The sequence below is a fragment of the Oncorhynchus kisutch genome, linkage group LG19 (assembly GCF_002021735.2).
Source record: "Oncorhynchus kisutch isolate 150728-3 linkage group LG19, Okis_V2, whole genome shotgun sequence".
In the NCBI taxonomy this organism is placed as follows: Eukaryota; Metazoa; Chordata; class Actinopteri; order Salmoniformes; family Salmonidae; genus Oncorhynchus; species Oncorhynchus kisutch.
In genome coordinates this window covers 29770792-29778323 of record NC_034192.2, presented here as the reverse complement: position 1 = coordinate 29778323, position 7532 = coordinate 29770792, and the positions used below count along the sequence as shown (strand labels likewise).

General features: G+C 40.7%; 1 protein-coding gene across 1 annotated transcript in view; it reads left to right on the top strand.

Moving 5' to 3' along the window:
- The first annotated feature begins 1238 nt into the window (after window positions 1–1238).
- The window catches only part of LOC109910329 (ras-GEF domain-containing family member 1C), a 45072-nt gene continuing 38778 nt past the window's right edge, over window positions 1239–7532 (top strand). The window contains exon 1 of the mRNA XM_020509491.2: window positions 1239–1869. The gene's annotated coding sequence lies outside the window, so the exon portion shown is untranslated. The remainder of the gene's footprint in view (window positions 1870–7532) is intronic.

Here is a 7532-nt window from a genome sequence, read left to right as displayed (position 1 = left end):
ACGCTTCTCATCCAACCTGACAGAGCTTGAGAGAATCTGCAGAGAAGAATGGGAGAAATTCCCCAAATACAGGAGTGACAATACAGGTGTGCCAAGCAGACTCAATGCTGTAACCGCTGCCAAAGGTGCTTCAACAAAGTACTGAGTAAACAGTCTGAATACTTAAGTAAATGTGATATTTATGTTTTTTATTTTAATAATTTTCCACAAAATTTAGAAAACCTGTTTTTGCTTTGTCATTATGGGGTATTGAGTGTTTATTAATGAGGGGGGATTATTAAAAAAAAATATATATTTAGAATAAGGCTGTAACATAACATGTAGAAAATTCAAGGGGTCTGAACACTTTTTGATGGCACTGTAGTGCCTACAAAAAGATACCATTACTATTGCTCTCTATGACAACATCCAACAATACCATTACAACCAACCCCAAGCCCTGGCACAGGAGAGGGGTTTTAACCATCATACATACCGTTGTCATCCATAATTGGGTTAATGTTATTAATTAACTTTTCTTTTTCTTTCTCAGCAGCATCTTTAAATGTCAAAGGCATATTAACATATTAAGGAGCTAGCATAGTGGGCTTCTCTGAGGGGTCATGGGTAGAGAGCTATGTATTAATTAATTGCACTGAGCCCTGCTCTGCTCTGCCATTCACATGGGAGTTGATGATGATTAGGAGAGGCCATCTTATTATATATTAGAACATTAGTCTGGGATAACCTTGTTGACTTGTCTGAACTCAAAGATAAGCCTAAAACAGAAGATATTGAAATAGTAGTACTGCTTTTCTCGCACTTGCTCTCTGTCTTCAATAGGCTAGATGTGGAGGCTTATTTTACGTGACTTATTGGAGAGAAACAATGCCCTCTATTGAATCTTTTCCTTCTAATTATTGGGTGTTTTTTTTACTGACTCAGTGGCAATATCAACACACTCATGAACTCAATTTGACAACAGTGAATAATTGTCGAATCTGTAAATAATTCACATGAAAATGAATTGTCAGTCATTTATTAAAATGATTGTTCACAAATACAATGGCAAACTAATATTAAAGTGAATGTTTTTTTTATGAATGTGTTATGATACATTTTAATTACAAAAATATATTGAATTTGACCTATCCAATAGCATAATGCAAAAATCAAGAGGATGAAAGAATTTGCTTTAGGCTGCATAGGCTACTGTAAAGAGAGGCGGAGATGAGGACTGGAGCATGTGGGTGTGTGCATTGAAAGAGAAAGAAAGAGCGAGAGAGAGAGAGAGACTTGCAGGCGACTTGTTTGCTGAGGATATTAGATTTCTCTATTCATCGTCGTTAGTTCTTTCTCCTCTCTTCCAGCTCTCATAGGACGTCTGATGTGCTGTCAATCCCCGTTGTAGCCTCTCACTCTCGTTTTGTCTGGCCGTGGACACCGACTGGACAGCCGTGATCTGTTCGAAACGGGGCCGGTACATTACCACACCTTTATTGTGCGTTGAAGCCACTGTCTGAATAGCGAAGGCACTACCCGCGAACCGAATAATTCCTGAATGGTTCAGTTGGGACTTTTTTTTACGTGTATTTTCGTTCGTATTTTTATGTTCGACATTTTGCTCCAGAATAAGTCTGTTTTAGAAGATCAAGACAAGTGAATGGCTATACCAATATCAGTGGTACTGTAAACCAAGTCATAGCCCAGAGGAGACCCTAACATCATTCGATTGTGGCTTTCTTGGACCTTACTTTTTGTGAGTAGATTGTGGGATAATATATTTTTTTTCTCCCACGGATCTTTGGATTAGCAGAACTGTTGAATTGATACAGGCTAATACACGTAATACTCACCAAGAAGAAAGATGGGGAAGAGTGTCTAGTGTCGGTAAGTGAAACGAGGTTACTACACCATAAGCAGAATAATCGATTGAAATTTCACTCACGCCCACGTGCGTCTGTGCCTCATTGCGCGCGTGCGTGTGTTTGATAATGACTTCATCTGAGTAAAAATAGCTTTTGACATATTTCAATCTTTATGTTTATCCAATCATCGAATGAGCATTAAAAACGTCAACATGCTGTCCGATTTAAAAAAAATTATTGACTGAAGCTTAAATCCACTTGTCATTGTTGGTTGTAGGCTAAACTATATTGTTCATCTCCACACACAAACCCATGGTCATATAATTGTATTTGTAGTATTATGTAAAGTAGTTATTCTATAACCTACAGAACTATATTTTCTGTAGAGTGCTGTAAAAAGTTTACCAAAGGGGATATCGTTCTAAGCAGCATCCCATTGGAGGTAGGCGACACTGGTCACGTTGCCTCTACTACGATATGGGCTTAAAAAAACCCTGACAGCATGAGTCAGCGGTGTGTTTTAGCCAGAACCAGTGGGGCTATAAGGCCAGAACTCAGTAAAAACCTTGGTACAGGCTTATATGCTTACAAAACCAGCCTACTAGGGGGATTTTAGGAGCTTTATTGCGCCAAATTTAGTCAGCTGTCATATGCTAATCTAACTCAACTCCAACGTGCGCACCATACTAATTCAGAGAGAGAGCGAGTTAGGCAGGCGACACAGGCATGAAACCACCCAGGATTCTGTGTCGCAGTCAGGAATACACAGCTATCCTAAATAATTGAAATTAATTCATTTAAATGACATGGCTTGTAGGCTAAATTTAACTTTCTTATCTAACCTTTTTGTAATCATTAACCCACATGGGGAATGTAGACTCAGGACAGGACTACTTTCCCAAACAGGGTGTTGCTGTTTTTCTCTCTCTTGTTTCACAGCCTGGATATGCACTAGTAGTAGGCTAAATGCTAAGTGCCAGTTCCAGGACTGACATGATTATTTAGTTCGAATTATAGTCTTTCAGTGTAGTGCAATGGGTTTGAGGTCTGTTCTAGTGATGTGCGGGTTGAGAGTCATGAAATATTGTGTGGATGATATGGTGGGTTGAATAAAAAGAAAACAGTGCATAAAAAAATCTATAAATGTATAATTTTTGTGCAATTCATATCTATAGGCTACATTGCGATTTTTCTTTCATTATTGGCCCCCACAATGAAAATAGAGGGGGGGGGGGGACTGTGGATGTCCATTAGTTCATACAGTCACATGTGATATCTCAGAAAGCACTGGCCGATTTTGAGGAAATTTGGGTGAATGATGCGTCTTGCCATAGAGATCCGGCATTTACAAAATTACACTGACTGGCCCAAGGCAGGAGCTTGAGTAATTAGCAAACATTTGTGAGTCACACTAGAGAAGAAAAGGCGAAGCGAGAGGGATCTTCTCCAGCAGGTGCTGTTATTTGTTGTTGTTTTTGTATGGAGGTCAATCAGAATGTCGAATTTGGTTAACAACAAATGGCTTATTTTCTAAGTGTGGCTTATTAGTTTGAATATAAGTTTTGTAATACTTATGTTGTTACAAGTGTACTGATGTGTTGGACACGTGACATCCCGGCAACAAAACAAAACAAAAAATGTATATCGGAGTTGGGCCTGTTGTTCACATGCGTATCTGCCCTCATTGGCTAGACTGGTCCCACCTAGAGCTGTTATAGTGTCTGTATTACTGCCACACTGGTGGTCACGAGTCATGACGGCAGTCAAATTCCACGTGACCATTTAGTCACGGTACCTAGGTTTCTCCAAGCTCTGAGGCCGCTCATGGTCATCAGTAGACTATCAAACTTGCTAACTGCCTGGTACCTCACCCTATATTGTCCCTCTAATCAAACTGACATCAATGAAAACATATTCGAAAATCTAATCAAACACTTAATGAGAGCCGATGAACTGATGTTGCGCAACATTTCTATAGGCAATGCAATTGCGTGAGAAAACAGAGTGATGGCTTCTATTAAAAAGAGGAGGATCCCATCAGCTTTCTATAGGCTAGGCCTACTATATTTACTTCTCAACTTTCCTAATATTAAGCACATTGCTTCTCTTTAAAACAGGAGTATAGCCCACCTGGTTGCCATGAAAATGAACCATGGAAAAGCGTCCTCCATTCGCTATATAAGTGCAAAGATGACATGTATTTTTTCCCGCTGCCCCTGTTTCGAAACAGGTCCATTCTAAATCAAAACAAATAGTAGAAACTTCCCAAATACAGTTGTGCCAAGCTTGTAGCGTCATACCCAAGAAGACTCGAGGCTGTAATCGCTGCCAAAGGTGCTTCAACAAAGTACTGAGTAAATGTCCCAAAACTTGTTTTTGCTTTGTCAGTATAGGGCATTGCATATAGATTGATGAAGAAAAAAAACTATTGAATCAATTTTAGAATAAGGCTGTAATGTAACAAAATTTGGAAAATTCAAGGGGTTTGAATACTTTCCAAATGCACTGTGTATACAGTATACAGTATATTTTCTTCATATTATTTGTAATTATTATAATTTTTTTCGATATATATTTTTTGCTGCCTCTTGGACCCCCCAGGGCCTGGGCCCAGTGGCGTCAGCCCCGGTAATCCCCTGCATTATCCTGCGCCCGGCACGCGCTGACTGAAACCTGGCACATCAGATGCTATTCTGTTTCTTAACACAGTGCTGCAAAAGAAAGGAAGACAAAGTAGGCAATTATAGCTTCATAACTGAACAGTGGGTACTTTGATTTTCCAAATGTTGTTGTCTTATTGTCTATTATTATTGTTTTCTATGTCTATTTTTTATTTCATTCGATTCTTTATGTTATTCATCTGAAAGCATAGGCTATTAGCCCACACAGGCCGTTGTCCTACAAGATGTCCATTTATTGTTTGTCATTTTGTTTCATTTCAGCAAAGTAATAGGCTACTGTTCAATAAGCCTTTTCAAATGAATAGGCCTAAATGCTCAAGAAAAACATAGTTGTTCAATAAATTTTTTCAAGGGCAAAGTAGCCTAATTTTAGAGTGCAATTTCACAAAACTATGCGCATGGTGTAACGGTCGTCGTGGGAAGAAGGTGAGGACCAAGGCGCAGCGTGGTACGTGTTCATCTTTTTAATAAAGTTAACTGAACACTGAATAACAAAACAAGAATGAAACAACCGAAACAGTTCTGTCTGGTGCAGACACACAAAGACAGAAAACAACCACCCACAAAACACAATAGAAAACAGGCTACCTAAATATGGTTCTCAATCAGGGACAACGATTGACAGCTGCCTCTGATTGAGAACCATACCAGGCCAAACACAGAAATAGAAAATCATAGAAAAACTAACATAGACAACCCACCCAACTCACGCCCTGACCATACTAAAACAAAGACATAACAAAATAATTAAGGTCAGAACGTGACACATGGGGTCAATTTAGGCTATTGTTTTACCATTTCTGTTCAAGCAAAACATCAGGCTACTATTCAATTGCCTTAAATATTTAATGAATAAATGTTGACAAAAAAATTCACATGTTCGATACATTTTTTTAAACCGCACCACACATTTTCTATATTTGCGGATTAGGATCATGTCCGGGTTCTCAGATTTCCACTTTATCACACATCGTCGGACGGTTGTGGACAGGTTACTAGCAAGCGGGTGAACAAACAGCTGACCCGCGCATCAGTAGTCTGTGGATCATCCTAACCTGACTGAAGATTCCGTAGCGAGCTTCCTAGGGACGTGTGTATCCCAGTTAGGCTATTCTATTCTTGTATCTCATTATCTTGATGGTCATAAATCAACCTTATTTAATATTCACAAAAAAACTGAGGTCGTAAAGTGAGAAACATAGTGGAGGTGGTGTGGCACCATTTTGCAGCGAATGTGTTCCTTAACAATTTGATTTCAGTGTGAATGCAAACAGTATCCCAACCTTTGACTCTGTAAACAAGCAGTACCCCAGCACATTATCTGTCACAATCTATAAATGATGGATTCCTTGTTACAAGAGTTTGCAGTGCATGATGGTTCCGCCATGAGGTAGTCTGATGATAGTAGGCTCTTGGGAAACCTCTTAGGTGGGCAGAGAGACACTCAAGACATTGTGGCTGCTGCAACTTTCCCCTCAGCTCCAGTCCCCTCCTCACTCACTGATCCTTCGAACTCCCCATGATCTGAGGAGGGGCTCAGATTTCCCACCCCACCTACCCACTGCTCCAGCCTCAGAGATCCTTCCCAGTGGGCCTAATCCTAGCTACTCCTTTCACAGAGATTCAGCCTTCACTAACCACCAGACACCTGCATGCAGCCCTAAGCTTTTTCTGTGCTCACTCACTCAATCTCTCTTTCTCTCTAATGACACCTTGGGAAAAGGACTGAAGCCCAACATCTGTGTCCCCTTTCACACTGGTTCACGTTTACTGAAGAACGTGCTGCTGTGTACCTAGCGGGGTGAAAAACAAACTTTCTTCCACTCCAAGGTTAAGGGTGACATCATGGGGAATGGGAAAATACTGTATGTCTTCTGAGGCTCGTCTCCTTTCATTCCCTAGAACTTGAGCTTAATTTCATTGAAATGACGTGGAAACAACATTGATTCAACCAGTGTGTGCCCAGTGGGAATGCACTCTCTACAGATCTACTGGTGCAACAAGCCTAGTTCCCATGGGCACACTGGTGATACAGTTGTGAAGTGAAACCTGGGCATATCCACAAAGCGTCTCAGAGTAAGAATATAATGAATAAGATTATATGGACAGATTCTAGATCTGCCTTCCTACTCTGAGAAGCTTTGTGGATCAGGACGCTCGCTCAAGAGTGACTTCGAAATTGGACGTCTATCCATTTTGGGGCGGCAGGTAGCCTAGTGGTTAGAGCGTTGGGCTAGTAACCGAAAGGTTGCAAGATCGAATCCCCGAGCTGACAAGGTAAAAATCTGTTGTTCTGCCCCTGACCGTCATTGAAAATAATTTGTTCTTAACTGACTTGCCTAGTTAAATAAAAATGTCCTGAGGACATTGGGAGATGCCTTCCAAACCGTCCACTAAGAGCGACAATGAGGGTTATTACCGTCAAGTAGGCTTGGGTTTCGCTAGGGCATTGTGGATGGCGCTAATCCCATGACTCTGGATCAGAAGGTTGTGTGGTGGACACTAGTTTTAAAAAATAATTGTTTTAACCCTATCCCAAACCTTAACCCTTAAATTTCTAAATTTGATGTTTGGAGGAACTTCTACATTTTATGCTTGAAGAAACGGAACAATACTGAGCAGGAAGAGTCATTCTAGGGTGTCAAAACACTTGACGTTTGGAATAACTTCTGAATTTGATGTTTAGAGAAACGCGGAGAAACGTCTAATTCTCCAGTAAGACTGAGAGCTTGTAGTGTGGATAAGGGCTCTGAGGGCTCAAGTTCCTCTTAGATAAGAGTTGCTGTGAGTCACCAATGCAAGGGCAGTCATTCAACCTCTCCCAGGTGGACTCCTGCACATGTGCCCCAATCCAGGCCCAGCCTAGAGAGAGAAACAGGTGTGCGTTTTAACAAGGGCATCATTTATGTTGACATGGAGTGAAATGGAAAGGGGCATCTCACAGCCTAGAACATGAGGTCACGGTGGGTAGTAGTCACTCAGGGTCTGAGTGTGTGTCTGAGGG